The sequence below is a fragment of the Mastomys coucha genome, unplaced genomic scaffold, assembly GCF_008632895.1.
Source record: "Mastomys coucha isolate ucsf_1 unplaced genomic scaffold, UCSF_Mcou_1 pScaffold15, whole genome shotgun sequence".
NCBI lineage: Eukaryota > Metazoa > Chordata > Mammalia > Rodentia > Muridae > Mastomys > Mastomys coucha.
The window spans coordinates 61,206,327-61,229,052 of NW_022196897.1; the positions used below are offsets into that span (position 1 = coordinate 61,206,327).

At 40.9% G+C, this 22,726-nt stretch overlaps 1 long non-coding RNA gene across 2 annotated transcripts in view; it reads right to left on the reverse strand.

Annotated features, from left to right (window-relative positions):
* Positions 1–8,748, reverse strand: part of LOC116092022 — a 37,804-nt gene extending 29,056 nt beyond the window's left edge. For both annotated transcript variants that reach the window (XR_004119147.1, XR_004119148.1), the window contains exons 1-2: positions 8,670–8,748; positions 3,601–3,694 (exon numbers count right to left, since the gene is read on the reverse strand). This is a non-coding gene — a long non-coding RNA (uncharacterized LOC116092022). The remainder of the gene's footprint in view (positions 1–3,600; positions 3,695–8,669) is intronic.
* Between the last annotated feature and the right edge of the window lie 13,978 nt (positions 8,749–22,726).

Genomic DNA, 22,726 nt, shown 5'->3' on the forward strand with positions numbered 1-22,726 from the left:
AAAAAAAGAATTAGGGGAAAATACTCGTGGGTTGGAAGAAAAGTTCAGAAAATTTTCATGGTTATAATAAACCTCAGTAAGTACAGGGATATTCAAATTATCTGTTTCATATTGGGTGGATTTCAGTATTTTAGACATTTTCATGAAGTGGTTCATTTCATGTAAGTTGCCCATTATTTGTGTATTGAGATGTTCAAATTATTGTCTTGTGATTCTTTTGATATTTGCAGAATCTGCAGCGAAGGTCATTGTTTCATTCCTAATGTTAGCCATTTATTTCCAGCTTCCTTTTTTATTTATGCCAGTCTTGTTAAAAGTTTGTCAATCTTGAACTTTTCAAAAAGCCAGATCTTTGTATCTGTCCTTTCTATTATCTTTTTCCTTTTTTTGATTTCTGCTCCTGACCACTTCCCTTTGCTGTTACTGCATCTTTCCCTAGGTTCTTGGGAAGGAGGAGTTTAGATTATTGACTGTGACTTCTCTGCTCTCCTTAATGTGCATTTAGTACTGTGTACTATCTTGTGATTTTGTTATTTATTTTTAATTCTATTACATTATAGTCAGAGGATACACTCTAATTGATTTCTGTTTATTAATTTTAAGCTTTTATAACAATTCTGTGTATGACTTTGGTATGTACTATAAAGACATCTGAAGAGAATATTTTGTATTATTAGGTAGAATCACCTACAGACGCTTGGTTTATTGTGCTTCTCAGTTTTTCTATGTTCTTGCTGCTTGACTTCCTAATGGTTCCATGGATGGCTTAGGACAGGGTATTGACCTTTCTAACTATAGCTGTAGGTTCTCCATTTCATCGTTCCATTTTGCCAGTTTTGCTTGACATGATTTGATGTTATTTGGCAAATTCCTGTGTATTTGGGATTTCTTGGTGTGTTGACGCTTCTATCTTTGTGGAGTATTTATCTCAGTCTCTCATGACTTTAGTATCTCTGAGCTTTGCCTGTTAGTATAGCTACTCCTGCTGGGTTTGGATTAGTGCTTGCATGGAGCATTTATTTTTTTTTGTCTTTACCGTCTTTGTAGGTTTGGTTATGTCTGTCACATTTGAAGGTATTCTTGAGAACAGGACATAGTTGAGTCAATTCCTTTTTATTCACCTTATTCTTTTGGTTGGTAGATTTAGTTTACTTAAATTTAATGTAATTATTGACATGCTAAGACATAAATAAATCTTTTTTTAGTATCACTGTTTTTTTTTGTCTGTTAGTTTATTGGATTATTTTCTGATTTTCTACAGGATATTTGAATTTATTTTTATAGTTCAATTTTGTGTATGTGTGTGTTCGTGCAGTTTCTATGGGCCAGTATCTTTATGTGTGTGAATAAAGGTACATATGTGCCATGTCACATGTCTGGGTCAGAGAATAAACATAGGTGTTTGGCCTCACCTTCTACCTTGTTTAAGACAGAATCTTTTGTTGTTTGGTACTAGCTGGCCCACGAGCTTCTAAGAATTCTTTTGTCTCCACCCACCCAAATCTTCATAGAAATGCTGGGATTATGGATGCTCTTAGTCATTGTTTGAGACACCATGACCAAGGCAACTTTTTTTCTCTGATAATAGAAAGCTGTTAACTGGGGCTAACTTACAGTTTCTGAGGTTTAATTCCTTATTGTCATGACATACTTCCTCCAACAAAGCCAAACCTCTTAATCCTTCTAGTCTTTTTAAACAGTTCCACTCCCTGGTGACTAAGCATTCAAATAGAGCCTAAGGGGACCATTCTTATTCAAACCACCATATACATCCTATTACACCCTAGACATCCAGTTTTTATGTAGATTCTGGGGACTGGAAATCATGCACTCACGCTTGTATAGCAAATACATTTGCCCTCAGAGCCATCTCCCTAACCCTAGAGCTCCCTTTAATTTTTCCATTGTGTCCTTGCGTGTATTTCTTATATACTTTCCCCCATGATTGTTCTGCATATTGCAGCAAGTAACTTATCACAGTCTGCTGGTTGTATACTTTCATAAGATTTCATTACATTATGATAGAGTTGTCTTCATGTCTCACATATATTTGAAGAACATTACAGGTCAAATTTTGGCTTTAAATTATAGAACAATTTAGAAATCTCTAAAGAAGTTCATACATTCTGGGCTCTTCCTGATGCCCCAAGGTTCCTTTTTCCTTGCTCTTTGCTCCTTGCTCCTTAGAGAACTTTTCTTAGTCATTCTTTTAAGACAGGTCTGCTGAATACTGAGTCTCTTAGTTTACCCTCATCTGAAAATGTCTTGCATTCTCCTGCATTCCTGAAGGGTATTTCCATGTGGTAGAAATTCTGAACTGAAAGTTATCTTTCAATGAACATTCTTGAAATAAATGGAATAGCAGAAAGCATTAATAAGGAAATGGAAATTGAGAAAGATTGTGTGGGAAAGTACTAAAGGAAATAAATACCCAACTGGACATCACATGCTACCAAATGAAACTCCCAGTACCAGTAATGGGTTACCTCTTTTTTAACTATTGGCCAGCATATAGATAGTGTCTCATACTTTTTTCCAGTTTTCTTATTGAACTATGATGACAAAGATGTTAGCTCTCCTGTAGTAGTCCCAAGGTCTCTGAGAGTCTATTTTTCCTTTGTTATTTTGTAGTGTTTTTTCATCTATTGCTCAAATCAGATTTTTGGTTTTTTTCTTTTTTTTTCCAGATTCTCTATTGTATTCCCCTATTCTGCTGTTGAGTCCCAAGCTTTACTTTGTGTATTATATGTTCCACTTGGTTCTTCTGGTACCTTCTAACTCTGGAGATATTTTCTATTTCCTTATTAATGTTTTCTGCTATTTCATTTACTCCAAGAATGTTCATAATTGCTCATGGGAGAGTCTTTGTTGTGACCACTTTAAAATCTTGTCTGGTTACTCTAACCTACACCTTCTCAGTCTTGGTATCTATGGAAGGATTAACTCCATCCAGTAGGTGACATTCCATCCCTATGCACACACAGTGCTGTTCAGATCCTAATCCCTGGAGCCTTTGAATTGTATTGTGTTTGGAAACAGAACCTTTGAAAATGTAATTACAGATTTTGGGATGAGAGGACACTTTGAGATGACCAGGGCATGTCTAAATCTGATGACAGACGTTCTTGTAAGAAACGCACTGACACCAGATTGAAGAAGGCTTTTGTGCTCTTCACCAGTATTCATCTGGTATCAGTCCCAGGGATAGGAGAAGGCTGCACCATATGTGCTATGTAGGGATGAAATTAGTGATTGATAGATGGCCTCAGAGGGAGAAAGTAAAAAGCAAAACTAAGTATCTCCCCTATGGCAACAATTTCAGTAGTGGTAGCATTTTCTAAATATGGTATGCTGGAGGAGAGACAAGTTTGAGGACAGAAGAAAGATAACAGGTGTGCATTTAGTCCTAATGAATTTGAATAGCCATGCTCAGAAGTGGAGGAGAGGAAAATGTCACAATTATTACCAAAAAAAAAAAAAAAAAAAAAAAAAAAAAAAAAAAAAAAAAAAAAAAAGGCCCATTGCCTAAATAAATGGATTTGTAGTCTTATCTTCTCTAATATTGGGCCAATTTCTGAAATTCAACTTTTAAAGTCTTACCTGAGCTGATGTCATCAGACCCCATGGGGTGTGGAAATGTTCAAAGGAGCAAACTAACGGGAAGCAGCAGGCACTTGGGTCTCTTGCTCTGCAGCTGGAGAGAAATGTCTGTTTATTATGGTCACTGAGATCATCCAAGGAAAGTGAAATGTTGGAGGTGATATGTAGAGCCCCAAGGGCCAACAGCAAGAGAAAACAGTGAAAGAGAAATGTAGATGGAGGGAAAGCAGGCAGAGAAGTTGGAACAGTGATAGACCTCAAACATGTAAAAGTAAGGCTGGGGTGATTATCAGCTCACTGCATCTTGAACCCAGGATTCTATCCTGCTGAGCTGCCTGCAGCCCTAGGACAGGCTCTGACTTTGCATATCACTACCCTTTGCTCCTCTATGCTTTGATCCATCTCATTCTTCATTGGTAGAAAATATAGTCCTTTTTCCAGAAAGATGATGGCTGCCATAAATTATAAAGTTAGGTGAGAGAGTTTAGTTCTTAAGAGAAATAAGATCTGGTCCCTGTCAGACCTTCTCTGTGAAAGGAGGAGAGAAGTCCCTGGAGAAAGCATACAGCTCCTGCCACTTCCCATAAATAGGTAGGTCAGAGCAGCACTGAGAGATAATTGAGGCAAATCGACATGAGGGACCCAAGAGGTGACTTTGTACAAGGAATTCAGTGACAGCACAAAAAAGGGAGAGAAGGGGAAAATTGTAGTAATCTTTCAATGTGAAAACAGAATCAACATTTTCATGCAAAAATCTGGGAAATTTTTGTCTGCTCTACATCATCAAAAGACAGTCTTCTTTAATTAGTGAAAGGAATTATGATTTACGACTTCATCTCACTTTCCTTCTGGGATATTTTTCTCTGTGTATTTTTAAAACTTGTGTGTGTGTACGTGCGCACATATGTGCATAGTATATGTATGTGTGGTATATGTATGTGTGATGTGTGTACTTGTGTGATTATGGGTATGGGTTTGTGTGCACATGTGACTTGGGGTCTCATCTTTAAGCTTCACTGACCAGCATGCAACCCTTCCATCCATGAAGTTCCTTGCCACCCTAGATGACTGCTGGACCCGAATCAGCACTTTGTGGAACAAGAACAAGAAATAAAGAGGGCCCAAAACTGCTCCAATCCCACTAGCAACCTAGACGAGCTGACTCTGGGAAACGTACTTTTCATTAGCCAGAATTCAGTTCTGTGGCCACCATGACAGTTACTTGGGAGTCTAGAAGACAGTGCCTCCCATTTTGGGTAACCACCGTGCCAAGTCTCAGTCAAAGTTGTAAGGTAAGGTCATTGAGCTGTGTCTCATATAATCCATTGCAAACCATCATAAGAAAGGCAAACATGCCTCTGAAGCATGAAGAGCCCCTGAAGGACACTGGACAAGGAATGATATGATCAGCTCTGGGCTTTAGAGTGACCACGGGGTCCTAGTATAGTCACCACAAGGGCAGGAACCCTGTTGGCCATCTGATCCACATGCTCATCTGCATCCACATGCTCAGCACCACCCCGAATTATGAAAGAAGGACTGATAAAGATAGAAGCTGGAAGGGCACAGGTGGCTACAACAGTGAAGGTCTGTACTCAAGTCGTACAAGTGGGAATAGCTCATGGCTCAAGAGCACAGGAGGACCCACAAGGACGTCAGATTGGAACATGAGAAGGGAATTAAAAATACTCGTAGATTTTCAGTGTGAACAACTGAGAGGATGGTATCCAACTGGGCAGAGAGCTTCAACTTCACACATTCTTAAGCCTAGGATGAGAAATTAGAGGAGAAGCTACCAAGTACAGAATTGAGACAAGCTTGATTCCGGATATGGCAACACTGCATTGCTCACTAACCACCTCAGCAGTGGTGTCCAGAGCAAGCTGCCACTGACTCTTGGGAACTCAAGAGAGACCTCAGTTGCATACTCAAACCTGGACTCACTGGCCTGACACGATGCATAGAAACTGACACTGTGAATAAGTTTTTGTGTTAAAAATCAAATGTGAAGGCGGGGAGAAAGAACAGGAGGATGAATTCTGAAAGAACTACAACCTTTAAGGGATGGAAATAAAGATAAGGAGAGGAAACGCTATGAGGAAAACCAATTCAAAAAGGCTAAGAGAAGACTGAACAAAGATACAGGTGCAGGAAAAATCTCTCTCTCTCTCTCTCTCTCTCTCTCTCTCTCTCTCTTTCTCTCTCTCTCTCATCTCTCTGTGTCACTCTATCTTTCTCTGTCTTTCTCTCTCTCTGAGGGGGAAAGAGGAAGGGAGGGAGACAGAGACAGTTAAAGACTCTACCAAGAGATGGAAATTAAGAACTGAAATGTTAATAAATTTAACAATTCACAACATCTAGGTCAGCAGAGGCATAGTGACAGAACAGGGCACATGGCCAGGTGATCTGAAGGAAATGAGGAACCAGGGACAAGAAAGGTAGAGGATTCTTTTTTAGAAGGACAGACTAGGAATAGAGGTAGTTAGAGGCTGGTATATATTATACAAACTCAACCAAAGGGATAAAATAGCTTAGCAGTAAAACTCAATGTGTGAGGGAATTACTTAGTTTTAGATTCAACATATTCCACATTTATAAAGTACTAACTTTATGCTGAGAAGTGTGCTGGTACCTTCTCACACTTACTTTTTTTGTATGGAAAGTCAGTATCCTTTGTAATGAGTGAACAAAGTTGAAGAATACTTTCTTTTCTGGCAATAGAGTGAAAGTTTCCTAGAACGTTGTTTTAACAGCCCAGATTCAAAATAATACATTTCCCCCAAAGCATTCATTCCTTGGAGTCTCTCTTATCACTGATGCCATTAGCATTCGCTGGCTTGATCTATGTAATAACATCTTGGTCAGTTAGAATTATGTTGCTCTATTTCCCTTTCACCGCATTTTTGTGGCGACTTCCTTTGGGAAACAGTTTGAAGATGCACGGCACTGCTCAACTGCCTAACTTCCTCTGTGGCTAGGCATTTCCTTGCCTTCCACCACAAACATTCCACATAGGAAACTACTTCAGTAAGAGCTGTGACTGCCATGAAAACAGACCGTGAACACACAGACCCAACAACTCTTTGTGCTATCAAATCTTTCTGCTCTCTGTTGGTTCTTTCGTTTTTTGTTTTTTGTTTTTTTTCTTTGTTATTTTGTTCTATTTTCCAGACTGGCTTAGAGAATCGTAATTACTGGCAAGCCTTTCATCATTGTTTGACTATCACACTTGGCAATTTGGGGCTGTGTCCAATAGTTCATCCTCACGTTAAAAGAAAGTGATAAAATGACCTCTTGCAGACCGTCTTCAAGACTCACCTTCTGGCTTCTTTCCAACCACTACAGTTGTTCCTATAATCAGTTCTAGTTACTTCTTGGATTTTGAACCTGCCTTCCTTGGATGACTATAATATCCTACCACTGAATTAGAGTTGCTTCTCAAGGGTTTTCTAACATTCCCTTTGCAATAATTGCAAAGCCACATATTTCATAAGGGACCCTTGTCTCAACATCTGGAAGGGGCAGAGAGGCCTCTTCATGAACAAACCCTTCTCACCATCCTACTTGGATTTCTTGACATACTCAGGAAATCCCCTGTCTCATACCACTAAACCCAGAATACTAAAAGTTAACTCAGAGGAGAGTCTTTTTTTTATTTTCACTTCCACAGTATCAGAGGGGAGCAACCTTTATCCCAGACAAGGAGACGAAAGCCCTTCATTACAATGTTTATCTGTCCCGTCTCAAATGAAAGGCAGCCACTCTTAGATTGTAATGGCCCACAAATCCACTGGCACATATGTCTATTTTAACTCCACAGATAAACTAATTTTTTTTATAAGCTCCTTTGTTCCATATCAACTAGTTCCTACAGTGCAGCTATTCTCTGTCCCACTTAAAACAAGTTCTGTTATTTGGCTGTCACATGGTAAAGTGACTCTAAAGCTCATTCATAATATCTCTGAAGTTGTAAATACACTTATTTTCGATAGTCAGGTAGAGATAAAGGTGTGGCCTGTACCTTCTTCCAATTAAAAACCTCCACTGAAATATTGATATTACGGCACAGCTGATAGTAGATACCCAAATGGGTCAGTGCTCTTTAAATGTCAGCAAATCTCTTTCTCTACATATCTCAAAAACTCCCATTGAGGTAGATGGAAGATCCAATGCAAGTTCCAAGAGACATAGAGAGAAGGACAGCTTACAGCACTCACCACACAAAATTGTCTATGAAAATTCCATACTCGTTTTTCTCTTATGAGTGGAAACTTCATTTCTAATGGATAATTACTTGTTTTTACAGTTTTTTTATGAGGTTGTGACATTTTCTACATGGGGTGATGGCTCACATCTTTAATCCCAGCATTTGTGAGGCTAAAACAAGAAGACTACTAAGGGCTCAAGACCAGCAAGGACTATGGGAGTTCCAGGCTAGTCAGAATGAGATGCTATCTTATCTATCTCTTATAGAGAGAGATTATATACTCTGGGCTATCAGTTTCTGGTTTCTGGCCCTCTTAGCAGGGTCAGGGGTGGGATCTCACTTCACAGCATAGTTCTCAAGCTAAAACAGTCATTGGTTGGCCACTCCCTCAATTTCTAAGCCACTTATCCAAGTGTATCTTGTAGGCAGGACAAACTGTAGGTCAAAGGTTTTGTGGCTGGATTGGTCTCCTAATCCCTCCATTGAAGTCTTGCCTGGTTACAGGAGATGGCTGGTTCAGGTTCCATATCTCCCGTTGCTAGGATTCTTAGCTAAGATCACCCTCGTAGATTCCTAGAAGTGTCCATTGTTCTACGTTACTAGTTTATCCCAGAGATGTCCCACCCCATTCCAGTTGTCTCTTCTAGTACTTCCTCCCTCTATCTTACCCCAACTTTATCCTTCCTGTTTTCATCTCTACCCACACCCCTGTTCAGTCTCCCCCATCATCCACCTGTGATATCTGTTCTATTTCCCTTCTCGGTGAGATTCGTGTGTCCCCTCTTGAGCCCTCCTTGTTCCTTAGCTTCTTTGAATCTCTGGATTGCAGCATGGTCTCCCTTAGTTTACAGCTAATATCTACCTGTAATCGAGTACACATCATGCTTATCTTTCTGGATCTGGTGATTGGTACCCCCTCTCAGAACGATCTTCTCTAGTTCTATCCATTTGCTGGCAAATTTCATGATGTCATTGCTTTTAACAACTGAGTAATAATAGTCCATTGTGTAAATGTATCATATTTTCTTTATCCATTCTTCAGTTGAGGGACATCTAGATTTGAAGCAAATGTGAATGAAAATAAAAAGTTAATGAAATCATTCTTAATGACATTCTGCTACACTCCTAGATTGGCATCTAGCATAATTGTCATCAGAGAAGCTTCACCTAGCAACTGATGAAAATAGATGTAGAGACCCACAGCCAAACATTAGATGGAGCTTGAGAAATCCCATAGAAGAATGGGGGGAAGGATTGTGGGAGCCAAAGGAGGCAAGGACACCATAAGAAAAACCACAGAATCAACTAACCTGGGCCCATAGGAGCTCACAGAGTCTGAACCATAAACTAGGGGATCTGAATGGGACTGACCTAGGCCCTCTACGTATGTTACAGCTGTATAGCTTGGTCTTCTTGTGGGGTGTGGAACAAGTGGAACTATGTTACCAGACAAAAACCGGAACTGTCGAGTGGGTTCAGAAACCCCAGCACCGTCAGACATGAGGATGCTAGGAGTTTCATCTATTCCCAGCCTGGCTCCTGTCCTGGAACACGAGACCACAACCCTTTTGGGAAGATCATGACCACTAGTCACAAGCACAGAGTTCTCCACGCTAATGAGGTATCTAGATGGGCTGGCCCAGAGGGTTTAGCCAATAAGCTTCCTTTCCTGGACATTCCTTCCTGAAAAAGATATTTAATCTCTGGTCCATCCTGGGTAATTTGTATGCATCTATTCTCCACGATGAACAAGCAATAAACACTTTGGAACCAAGGATTGCCTCTCTGATCAAAAACCGCCATGGGGGAATGCCTTCATCATCCAGAGTCTCCAGCAGAACCCCGGCTTCAGCCTCAGCCTGCGTCTCACCCAGGCTGGGCCCCCATCGTAGGCTGCGTTCGTAGCCTAACACCTCCCATTTCATCTGCCTGAGCAGAGTTTATACACTCTAGCTGTGAGAATGAATTCGGGAACACAGTGGGACTCCTAACAGTGAGAGCAGGGGCTGTCCCTGACTCTGTTACCTGCCTTTGGAACCCTTTCTTCCTACTGGGTTGCCTTGTCTAGCCTTCATAGCAAAGGAGGTGCCTAGGAAAGGAGGTGCCTAGTCTTATTGCACTTGATATGCCATGGCTGGTTGATATGCATGGGAAACCTGCTTTTTTCTGAAGAGAAATGGAGGAGGAAACGGTGGTAGGTGGTGAAGAGGCAAGGTGGGAGGGAGGGAAACTGTAGTTAGGATGTAAAATTAATTAATTAAAAAAGGAAAAATGATGATGTTTTCAAATTCGTTTTTTTTTTTTTTTTTTTTTTTTTTTTTTTTGGTTTTTTTCGAGACAGGGTTTCTCTGTATAGCCCTGGCTGTCCTGGAACTCACTCTGGAGACCAGGCTGGCCTCGAACTCAGAAATCCGCCTGCCTCTGCCTCCCAAGTGCTGGGATTAAAGGCGTGGGCCACCACCGCCCGGCATTCGTTTTTTTTTTTAAACCAAGGTATGATTTAAAGTAGAGATAGGGTTAGGGTGGACTTCAGCCAGAACAGAGTTTGAGGTCACATTTGCAAAGGTAGAAGATAAATGACAGGCAGACTTGCTAATGGAGAATAAAAGAGGCAAAGGACCCACAGATCCTGCCCCTGCTACTGCTGCTCCTGAGGTCACATAGATTCCCCTAGCTCCTCTCCTAAGCAACACTGACGGGATCTTTCCTTCATACTCTGTGAAGATGTAGATGGCAAAGAAAGTCTAGTATTTTGAATTTTTTAAAGTGGAAAATGATATAGGAACTAAAGCAAAGGACATAATCTTCCCATGTCTGACAGCCAACTTTATAAATTCTCCATAATCTAGGGATGCTTCTGGCTTCTTGGGAATCTTTCTGTGGCCAGTAGAAAAATTATTGCCTTATCTCCTACAAAAATAAAGGATCAAGGGATTATGGATAGAGAAAAGCCTTCTGAACATTTTTCCTGCCTCCTGGTGGAACACAGAGCTTAAACTGGGAAGCTGCTACCTGCCTTTTATTACAATTACAGTGGCTCTATCCTAGTGCTTGAATACATAGATATATAATAATATACATACTTATCCTTATACATCATTGAATTACTCGTCCCCTTTCAAAAGCATATGTGTTGCAGACACCAACCCTTCTGACCTTCGTCCACGACACTACCCTCCCATTTCTCTCCCATAAGAGCACACAAACAGCTACATCAGAGGTGAAAACCAATTTGCTTTCCAAACTGACAAATTCAGAATGCTGAGGGGACACACGCACACACACATGCACACACACAATGCACATGCGTGTGTACATGTTCACTTTCTAGGTCATAGTTCAAAAAGCATCAGGTCTCACTAGGCACATCCTGATCACAGGCAAAGAATGCAAAGGACATTGAGCTCAACATTCTCTAGAAGTTGTTTAATATCAAATTCCACAAAATTCTTGCTCCGTGATAATCATTTGTTACCCTTACCCCCTAGATAAAAATAGGAGGTATAAATTCGGTTGGCTAAGAGTTGTCAAACTCAAGGTTAGAGTTTAAAATCTTGACCACACAATTTTCTTCCCATAAAATTAAAAAATAACACAATACCCCAAATAAGCAGGTTAGGAAGATGTCTCAAATCCTGGGACCCACATAAATAGGTGTCACAGCTTATCTGTAACCCCAGCTCAGGGAACTAGCTCAGGAGGGTGCTGGCTGGCTAGAGGGTGGAACTGTCAGTATTCAGCAAAAGATGCTGCCTCGGTACATAAGATGGAAAGCCATCGAGGGAGACAGCCAGTGTGGACCTCAGGTTTCCACTTACCCCATACACCTGGACACACTGGAGACACTCATACAAACACACATCACACACACATACGCAAAATAAACCCTTAATTTCTTAGCTGAAGAAACCAAGCTAATACTACTTTCTAGTGCTATACAAAACTCCACCCCCAACCCCTCACTCTTTTCTAGTTTCAAGATGACTGGCCCAAACCTAAGATTAACATTCTCTCTAAGGCATAATATGTGACTCATTGAAGCTACATTAACATTTCACTATGTGAGCTGTCCCACCCCTATGCTCAGGCTGTCCCACCCCTATGCTCAGGCGTGGACTTGGAATCACCATGGGGTGGAGATTCTGTGCTACTTACCAGTTTTGTGGCCTCTATGGGTTACTGACAGTCTCTGTATGATGCAGTCTATTTGGAAAGTGAGTACTCCAGCACTAGCTGCTAGGGATACTGCGAGACCAAAATGAGATCCTCTGTGTAACATACTGAGCACAGGAAGTTATACTTGGTGTGGATCTTTCCACTGTCTTTCTCCTTATCTCTGCTTATGTTGCCTGCTAACTGAGAATTGTATTTCTCAGAGGTCTACAGGCCAACTGACCAACTGCTTCAGAATTATCTGGGAGTTTCTACATAACCTGGGTTTCTGCTTCCCATTCCCAGTGTGGGCTTGTTCATGCAGTGAGTCTGGGAAGAGTTTTAGAAGCAAGTATTTTCATAAAGCATCCCCCAAACCTCCTGTACCCACTCACCAAACTGAAAACCACAGCCAGTGATGTTCTGAGAAGCATATTGCTCAGTTCTGTTTGTTGACAGGGCAATCAGAGGGTCTTTCAGTGGATAGTCCTTCTTCTCTTTGGGTCACAGCTGCATCTCATCTTCCACTCTACAAATTCAGGGAATTCTGCTTCGATGCCAAGAACACTTGCCATTTGTGGCTGCCTAATTTTTATATTAAATCAATCTTGGAACGCCCTTCGAACTCCAGAAGCAGAATGTCATTCTTTTATGTTCCCTGCACTTCGCCCCTGGTGTCTACATGTGAACATAAATGCTTGTGTACACACATTCGAGATCAAAGAGTGTTTGGCCCATGCTGAACTCCACACTCCTACATAGACTTTGGCCTGCACAGAAGAGGCCTCAGGACAGAGGGTGGATAAGGAGGCGAAAGCGGTGGTGGTAGCCCAGCCACTGGTGCTGTGGCCAACAGCCCTGACAGTGTGCGGCAGCCTCCGTGATGAGGAGAGTCCCCTGTTCTGGCCCCTGCCAAGTTTGCATGAAAATGTCCTTGATAAGGTTGGGGGAAAGTGGCTTGTGAGGCATTAAGATGTTCTCCAATTATGCTAAAAGGTAGACAATCTTAGGAATATTTGATAAGGTTCAGCAAAGAGACAAAGACTCGGCTAGCATACTAACACGCAGCATCAGGGCTGAGGATGTTCAGCCCCTACTGCAGACATGATTGCTTCTTGAAGATGCCTGACCTCAAGCTCCCATGTGCAACGCTACTGCTTTGACTGTCTCCTTGCAGAGCTGGGGAGCTATCTCCAAGTCCTACTCCAAGTACTACAGAAAATAGGTAAAACTGAGTGCTTGGATTTATCACTAACAGACAAAAATGCCAGACCTGGGGTGGGAGGTGAGAAGTGGAAGGACTGTAGGGAAAAGAGAGGAGAGATATGGAGGCCACAAGGGGAGAGACTGTTCAATGTGACAGTGTAAGGGAGGAAGGCTCTCTCTCTCTCTCTCTCTCTCTCTCTCTCTCTCTCTCCTCTTCCCTCCCCTACTCTCCAACATGCTAAGTTTTCACATGCTCTGCATGTATTAAGCCTCAGAGGGAAAGGTCGACAGACCTAGAGGGCAGGTTCATGCTAGAGGTGCACTTTAGAAGCCCTTTAGTCTAAGGAACAGGGCCCACAGACGACCAACTGAGTTCTCAAAGTACTGTAGGTAGCTGAAGGACTTGACTTGACCTTGCTTCTTTCAGTCACAGTGTCTTTTCGGAGGCTACTCCACTACACTGCAAAGCCAGCTTCAGCAGCCAGTCCCACCATAACCCTGTCAATCCCTTTGCCATTCTTGTTTTGTCTTGTTTTTATAGCTCTGCCTAGCTTGGGTCTCACTCTGGAGAGCAGGCTGGCCTCAAACACCTTTCCTTTGTGTTTAAGTGATGAGTAAACAGGAATATACAGCCAAGACATGGTAGTGTGGAAAGTCTAGTTGCTCTTTCCAGCTGTGCCCATTCGTCTGGTTCTTGAAAACTGTAATGGCCTCACCTCTAATCTCAGATATAATGTTTTTTTAAAAGATTTATTTATTTATTATATATAAGTCCACTGTAGCTATCTTCAGACACACCAGAAGAGGGCATCAGATCTCATTACAGATGGTTGTGAGCCACCATGTGGTTGCTGGGATTTGAACTCAGCACCTCTAGAAAAGGAGTCAGTGCTCTTAACCGCTGTGCCATCTCTCCAGCCTCATCATAACGTTGGGTTTTAAGGAATCTTCCTCTTGAAGAAGAAACTGTTCAACTGAAAATCTGTGTTTCCCAAGGAAGATGCTTTACCTGGAAAACCTTTCATGGACCTAGGATGCAACCTATACAGAGATTTTTTTTTTGTCTTTCTAATTTTTAAGAGATGTAATATGTGGAAATACACCAAACATATTCCTTGTACACTACACAGATTTCTATAAAGAACGACACAATTTGTGTTGTCTCTCAAGACTTTGAAGGACCACAGAGCGAACTAGCACCTTTCCTGGAGAGATTTTGGAATCAGAGAATCAAATGATCCACTAAACATCACCCAGCTTGCCCGAGACTGCAAGTGGTGGCAATGAAGCTGCCGTCAATCTGAGCCACATTAAATACTTTACATTCTTTAACCCTGGCCACAACTCAGTCCTATTGAGTGAATGGCCTTTATTCTCTGTTTTGAGAGGAAGATGGGAAAAGCATGGGGGATTAAGTACTGTCTGCTGTTTACTAGTCAATGATTTCAAGAATCAGCAGAGATGACTTCCAAACATAGGGGAGCATAACTCAGAAGCAAACGCACATGGAGCCAGCTGCCAGACTGTATTCTCACAGATGCTGGTAGACCCTGATCTACCAGGACAGCACTCACACGCAGAAGAAGATGGAAATTAGAGTAAGATATTATGTTTTAAACTTTTATAGCTCTTCATGGTTATTGAATTCTAACCAATATTCTAGAGAATATTACAGAGGAAAAAAATGAGCCTTGTAATATGGTCTAAGCCTACTTAATAGTTGTGTGTATTAAAATAGCATCTAGAAAAGATATAACTGGGTCCCTTTGAAGCACATCTTTTTGCCCCCAAAGCTTTTAAAGACTGTTAGAAACAAGAGCATGTTTCTTTTTATTATTCTTAAAGTATTAAAGAAAAACACCTTGACTTTATCCTTTCTGATCTCTCCTATTTATCAGGCTGACATTTTGAAATTTGGGTTTGCTATGAAAATAGCTTAGCCAATGAAAGAGCACTGTGTTGGGCCAGTGTCTTTTTTGAGCACCATGAGTCCTGCCTTCATTGTTCTGTTTTGCAGCAAAATTACCATGGCTATTTTTAAACCTGTGCTGGAGCCTTGTCAGCTGTGAGCCACCCCTTCCCTTGGCTCACTGGTCCCAGTGGCCTTTCCAGTCCTACGGATGAGCCATCCCTTGTGTAAGATTTCTGTGGCTTCTCATCTATTTATAATTGTGTCTCAAAAACTAGAAAAAAACCTAGAAAATCATGTTCCTGCCCTACATACCACCCTCTCAATCTACAGTACTCTCTGACTGAAGCAATGACCTGTCATGCTTAAACAATTAATGTAGGAGCTGGAGAGATGGCTCAGTGGTGAAGAGTATTGCCTGATTTGCCAGAGGTCCTGAATTCAATTCCTGGCAATCACTGAGTGGCTCATGACCATCTATAATGGGATCTAATGCCCTTTGCTAGCATTCAGGTATACATGCAGACAAAGCATTCATAAATTAAATAAATATTAAAAAAATAACCTGTGTAACAGAGACACTCAGGCTCTTACGAGATGCTAATGACACATCAAATGTAGCTTTAGGAGGTTAGATAATATTTTTTTTTAACAGGGACAAGTGATGGACTCTGGCAAGCCTCTTTGGTACATGACTAATCCAGGCCACTATCCTGGAATGTTTCTTGAGAGGTCTCAGTATTCTACCATCCCGGACTCTATGGTACAGTCTTTATGACTCCGACCTGGCTAGTGCTACAGAATGGCTGTCTCATGCTTGGTGTGATATTATGGTGAAGTAAAGCCTTTGTCCTCTGCTGATGGTGTTGTCTAGATGTGGCTCTGGGCTACAATCCTGGATGTAGATAATACAAAACTTTTCATCTCTGTGTTAATTCAGTTGGTCATTCATGCATTCACCCATTCATTCACTCCAGGACTAGACTACCAGTGAGCCAAGCCTTTTAAGCCCTTATTCTAGAATGTCCCTGATTTTAGGCCTACATCCTCAAACATTTCAGAATCGAATTCTGAACCTTCTCATTTCAGTAAAATTGTAGTAAGCAAGGGCACCATTTCTGGACTCTTTACAAAGGAGCGGTGTGATTCATGGCTTAAGATGACAAACTGTGGTGATGGGCTTGAACCTGACACAACTTAGATTTTGGGGAGACCCCTCAGCCCCTGAATCCTCAGTTTCCTCACACTTAAAGTCAGAACACTATCACCATAGGGTTTGTATACGAATCCCACAAAAAAATAAGTTAAAATTAAAAAACCTCATAAAACTAAATAGGTATCAGGCTCCTTCCTGTTAATCTACTAAGCACCAAACACTACAGTAAGCACACTGCACAAATTATCTCAGTGAAATCTACAGTTCAGGCACAATTTTCAGAGCAAGCCTAGGCTTCAAATGTCAGGCGGCTTGCCTAAAGTTGGGTAGGTGCACTGAGGAGTGAAGCTAGAAGTCCAATCAGGGATCCCACCTATGGCTCCCATTCGCTTGAACTCTCTTATGCTACCGAGGTGGTGGGGTGGGTCAGGTGTGCTGCCATTTGACCAGGAGGCCTTGCTTCACAGAAGTGAGTAAACACAGGTCCCACCTGGAAAGCAAAACACCGTAATCAGCCGCGAGGCCTCCCTGCAAAGTGGACAGGGCTTGGGCTAACTTCCTTTGTTCTCTGTTTTCACTTCCCCAGGATTCCTACTGACCCGTGGGATTTCTCAGACATCTGAAACCGGAAAACCACACCTTCCCATTCCCTGAGCGGTTTTCTTGGTTAGAAACTGAATTACTTTGAGGGTTGAGATCTTTCTGGAGTCCTTTAAGTCCATACAGGTACAGAGTCAACAACAAATACTTTTGACTCTTGGAAATGGTAGGGGAAGAAATACTAAAGTTGTTCAATAGCTACTGAAATGATGGAGCATTTGCTGCCCCTCAAAGAAATTTAAATTTACCTCAACTTCTGAATATTGTCTGAGTACAGAACACACAACAGGAAATAGTGGGGCCTGGATTTTACTGGCAGGTTTCAATCCTTTAGAGCTGTCACACTGTATCGTTTTACATCCTGCCAAAGACAGTCTCTTCAGTCAGAAAATGGATGTATTTTGTCACAAATTATTTGTCTATTTATTATAATCTGATTAATATATCAATTATGAATATCTGTAGAATAGCTATAAAATAACAACAAAATTTAGCAGCAAAAATAGATAAAGTAAAGGCTAACTTTTTTTCTTGCTTTGCCTTTTGTTTTTTAAAGTTTTATTGCATTATAATGTGAAAAGGTACATGATTTCAATTTATCTGAATTTGTTAACATTTAAAAACATATTTTAAGTAAATAGAATTAAATCACATTCTTATTTTCCTTTTGTACCCCAACTCCTCCCAGAAACCCCCCTTCAATACCTACAATATATTTTTGTTATATTCTTTAAAATTTATAAAATATTATAACAATAAAAATAAGTATTATAAAAGTTGTTTGATATAAAACAACAATCAATTTATCAGTCTTATGTAGATGCTTGTCTATGGCAATGCTGAAAATATATATGTTTTCTCAGTATACGTATTAACTGTATTCTTCAGAATAATACATTACTACTAATATTTTCTTAAATGAACATAAATATATAAAGTGTTTTTGTTTGTTTGTTTTGGATTTAGTAGAGCTTAAAATCTTGGCTCTTGCTTTGGTAACTTGATACAAGAGTTACAAACGTCAAGCAAAGCATCTAGTCTCACTCTTTGTTGTTCTCTTACAAAACCCCTCCCAATGTAATTGTCTACATTTCTTTTGGGTATATAAATACTTTTAAAATATGTAAGCTGTTCTGAAAACCATAGTATAGTATAAAAACATGAAATAAACAATACTACTAATAGAGAGGCTGAGATAGGAGAAGCAAGATCTCAAGACCATTATGTTATACACAGCAAGACACTGTTACAAACAAACAAGCTGAAAGTGTATCTGTATTGTATAATATTGGACCTATTTCTCCAATTACCAAATTAGAGAATCCATTGGATGACAGTCAATAAATTTCTAATTCCTCATATTTTTGGATTTCAATTGATTAGGATATGTCGGTAATATTAATTTTCATATTAATATTAATATATTTCATAATATATTAAGAAAAAGTAATTGTTATTTCCTGTTGTTTTTGTGGAATTAGATTTGTGTGGATTTGTTGAAAGATTACTTTCTTTCTTCTTCTAGGGTGTAGTTTCACTCTTTATATTGATGTTTTCCATCTATTATCCTTTGTAGGGCTGGATTTGTTTTGTTGTGAAATATCTTGTTTTCTCCATCTATGGTAATTGAGAGTTTTGCTGGGTATAGTAGCCTGGACTGGCATTTGTGTTCTTGTAGGGTCTGTATCACATCTGCCCAAGATCTTCTAACTTTCATAGTCTCTGGTGAGAAGTCTGGTGTAATTCTGATAGGCCTGCCTTTATATGTTACTTGACCTTTTTCCCTTACTGCTTTTAAAATTCTTTCTTTGTTTAGTGCATTTGGTGTTTTGATTATTATGTGACAGGAGAAATTTCTTTTCTGGTCCAGTCTATTTGGAGTTCTATAGGCTTCTTGTATGTTCATGGGCATCTCTTTCTTTAGGTTAGGGAAGTTTTCTTCTATAATTTTATTGAAGATATTTACTGGCCCATGACCTTGGGAGTCTTCACTCTCTTCTATACCTATTATCCTTAGGTTTGGTCTTCTCATTGTGTCCTGGATTTCCTGGATGTTTTGGGTTAGGAGCTTTTTGCGTTTTGCATTTTCTTCGACTGTTGTGTCAATGTTTTCTATGGTGTCTTCTGCCCCCCAGATTCTCTATTCTATCTCTTGTATTCTGTTGGTGATGCTTGCATCTATGACTCTTGATTTCTTTCCTAGGTTTTGTATCTCCAGGGTTGTCTCTCTTTCTGATTTCTTTATTGTTTCTATTTCTATTTTTAGATTCTGGATGGTTTTGTTAATTTCCTTCACTTGTTTGATTGTGTTTTCCTGTAGTTCTTTAAGGGGTTTTTGTGTTTCCTCTTGAAGGGCTTCTAGCTGTTTACCTGTGTTCTCCTGTGTTCCTTTGAGGGTGCTCTTTATGTCTTTCTTAAAGTCCTGTATCATCATCATGAAAAGTGATTTTAGATCTGAATCTTGCTTTTCCAGTGTGATGGTGTGTGTAGGACTTGCTATGGTGGGAGAATTGGGTTCTGATGATGCCAAGTAACCTTGGTTTGTGTTGTTTATTTTCTTACACTTGTTCCCCCCAATCCCCGCTGTCTGGATATCTCTAGTGCTACCTGCCCTTGCTAAATCTGACTGGAGCCTGTCCTTCCTGTGTTGTGTCAGAACTCCTTAGAGTCAAGCTGTCTCTATGATCCTGTGATTCTGTGATCCTGTGATCTTGGGCTTGTTAGAGCACCTGGGAATTCAGCAGCTTCCTCTGGGTGTTTTGGAACTGGCTGCATAGCTTGCACCCAAGGTCTGCTCAGGATACCAGCCCAGAGAGACCAGAAGGAAGCCGAGCCACTCTGCTGGCGGAGTTCCTGTGTGCCTAGTCCCGCTGGTCCCAGTTACTCCTGATGTTTGGACAGATGTTGTGTCCTCCCCTCCTCTGATCCTGAGAGTGTCAGAGCGCCTGGGAGTGGAGCTTCTTCCTTTAAAACACCTCTAAAATTGAGTGTTTTAAAATTTGCTTTTATTATAAATAAAAAAGCTACAATGAAGTACAAACTGATTTATCTTGCCCAAGTACACACAGGGGACACCTTGCTGTTCAGAAAAGAAAAGAAAAGAAAAGAAAAGAAAAGAAAAGAAAAGAAAAGAAAAGAAAAATTGACATCCCTTCCATAGACTCAAATGAAACACAATTCAAGAAACAGTTGTCCATCTCTGAACTACATTTCCCAGCTTCCTTTGCACTTTAATGAAGTCACTCTCAAATCATCAGCTGGTTGGATGCAGGAAACTCAGAGCTTCTAGGAGACTGAGAACCAACCTCAAGACAAAGGAGCCTCTTCCCTCAGTCAGATCAGGGGCACAATTACTCTTGAGGAACCCCAAAACATTTGGTTGTTATGCAAGAGAAAAAAAAATACAATTCTGTTGTGTTTGTTCAAAGAAGTGTAATTCAGAATCTATTTGAGACAGCCATCAGGATGACCCTGACTAATATATACGATTACTCTGGAAGAGACAGAAAGAAAATGAACCCCAGAGATTGCCTTCTTAACTGCTGAGGGAGGGCCTCTAGGAAAGGAGGCCCAGGCTTCCCCCTGCAGCCCCAGCACGGAAGAATGGCAAAAGAAGACAGAAACACTGTGAAGAGCTGGTTATGTCTTGCTGTGTCACACTTAGCTGACTATAAAAAACAAACAAGTAAACGAACAATAAGACATTACCTGGGAATGCTGCTCTTAGGAAGTTTAGTTTCTCTTCCTTCTCCATTCAGCTTTAGAGAGGGAGTGGATAAAGTAACTATTCTAGACAGATTCTTCAATGAATTAGGTCATTTTGATTCTTTAGAGTTGAGAAGTATCTCTTTAATGCAGTTACCCTAAAATCCTACAGCACTGCCTGGAAATTGACAGCCAGCCATGGATCTTGATGCTAACTAAAGTCTCAAGTAATCTGGATTTCCAGGCTCCTTCCTTGTGCCATCCCCAACCACATCTCCCCCCGCCCCCGACACACACACACACACACACACACACACACACACACACTTCCCCTCAACCATTCTAGCTATCTGGACCAATACATACCTTTTTTTATGAGCTAAATTTCCTAGATGGTTATGATTTTAAAATCTCTGGCCTCGGAGTGCTATAATTACCTCTTGATGATGTAATTAGTAACAAAATTTAAAAGGGTGTCATGGGACACCTAGAACCTTTCCAACACATCCACCTCGTTTATAAAAGGTTTCGAAACACTCCGCTGACCAACTTCCTCATAAAACCGGGGCTCCCAAGGTAACAAAATCCACTTCCTTCCAGCGAACACTGCACATTGACCTATGCAATAACGTTAGGTTGAAGAATATTATAAATGTTGTCAGTGACCAGTAACTCACAAGTACTCTCATTACCTTCCCAGCGATGGAGGCAGGTGTGCTGAAGTTAGCACCCTGGGATACATTAGACATGATGTAGGGAATTAGTCATTAGTCCCCATAAGGTGGTTCTTTTTTTCCCACTGTGGTGATACGGAGGGTTTAACACAAGAGCTCCAGTGTGAGAGCTGAGCCATTCTCTGGCAGCTCAGATGCTGGCTAATGAGAGCTCAGCAGCCAGCCCCGAGTTCACATGGGATGGCAATTGTCACCTCTACCCTGCTTCCATCTGTCACCCCATCACAATGGTGGTTACTGAAGAGAATCAGGGTGCAGCCCTAACATGAGGGCTGTAAGGGCCCATTAAAACAGCCAAGTGACCCCCAACACGCATGTCCTCAGCCTGCTTGCATCTGCTTTATTTCTCCAGCATGTAAACACTCCATATGAAATGAAAGAACTCCGATCATAGCAAACTCAGCACACGTTAGGAAAAGACTTCTGTGATGTCAGATAAAGCAGTGCCAACCTTGACATCAGAATTCTGGTTTACGATGGCACCTTCACCCTATTAGTGAAGAATCAGTGGGTGGATCTCAGAAGCTTAGGAGAATTTGTCAGAAGTTTCTAGAATTGACCAAGTATTCCAATGGCCTTGGGACTTTTTAAGTGGACGTTAGATGTATAGATGGCAAAGCAGAGGGTCCATGTTTTATGGAAAGTCATATGTGGCTTGGAAGGGAATGAAAGAATTGTTGTCAAGTAGAAAAGGGGGACAGGATGATCTGTGACTTACTGAGAGGGTGAAAGGCAGCTCAGTGGAGAATGAATTCCGAGGCAATCTTGCTGATCAGGACTCTCAGCTGGAGCAAAGTCCAAGAGAGATGAAAGTGGAAGTGGCCTCCTGCAGAAGGCACAGTGGGCGGGCGTTTCAAATGCCCTATAGGATCTAGACTAGTATTTGGCCTGTCAACATCAGAATTGATCTGTGGAGCTTGCAAGACATTGTGGAGAGAAAGAAAGGTTCTTGCTATCTTTCAGGGCTGTCTTAGACATCAATAGCCTTTTAGGGTTTTAACCTTGGGGTCCTGTTTCACTAGCTGTGTCTTCTTAAGTTAAGAACTTCATCTCTTCTTCTCACCAAGAAAATGGAGATAACCTTTTAATTTACCTCTTGTAACATGGAGGTTGTACAAGGTAACAGGAGAGGCATTTCTCTCAGGGTTATAAGTAGATGGCCCTCTTTGCTTCTCTGGGTTACAACTTCAAGTCCCAGTCAGAACAATGACTTTGCTCTGCAGAAGTACAAATCTACTGTGGTTTTTCTTTTTAAATTTACTTTGTGTGTGTGTTTTTTAATCTTTTATCTTTTTATCTTGTTTCTTCTTCCTCTTCCTCTTCTTCCTTCTCCTCCTCCTCCTTCCTCCTCCTCCTCGTCCTCCTCATCCTCGTCCTCCTCATCCTTCCTCCTCCTTCCTCCTTCTTCCTCCTCCTTCCTCCTCCTTCCTCGTCCTCGTCCTCGTCCTCGTCCTCGT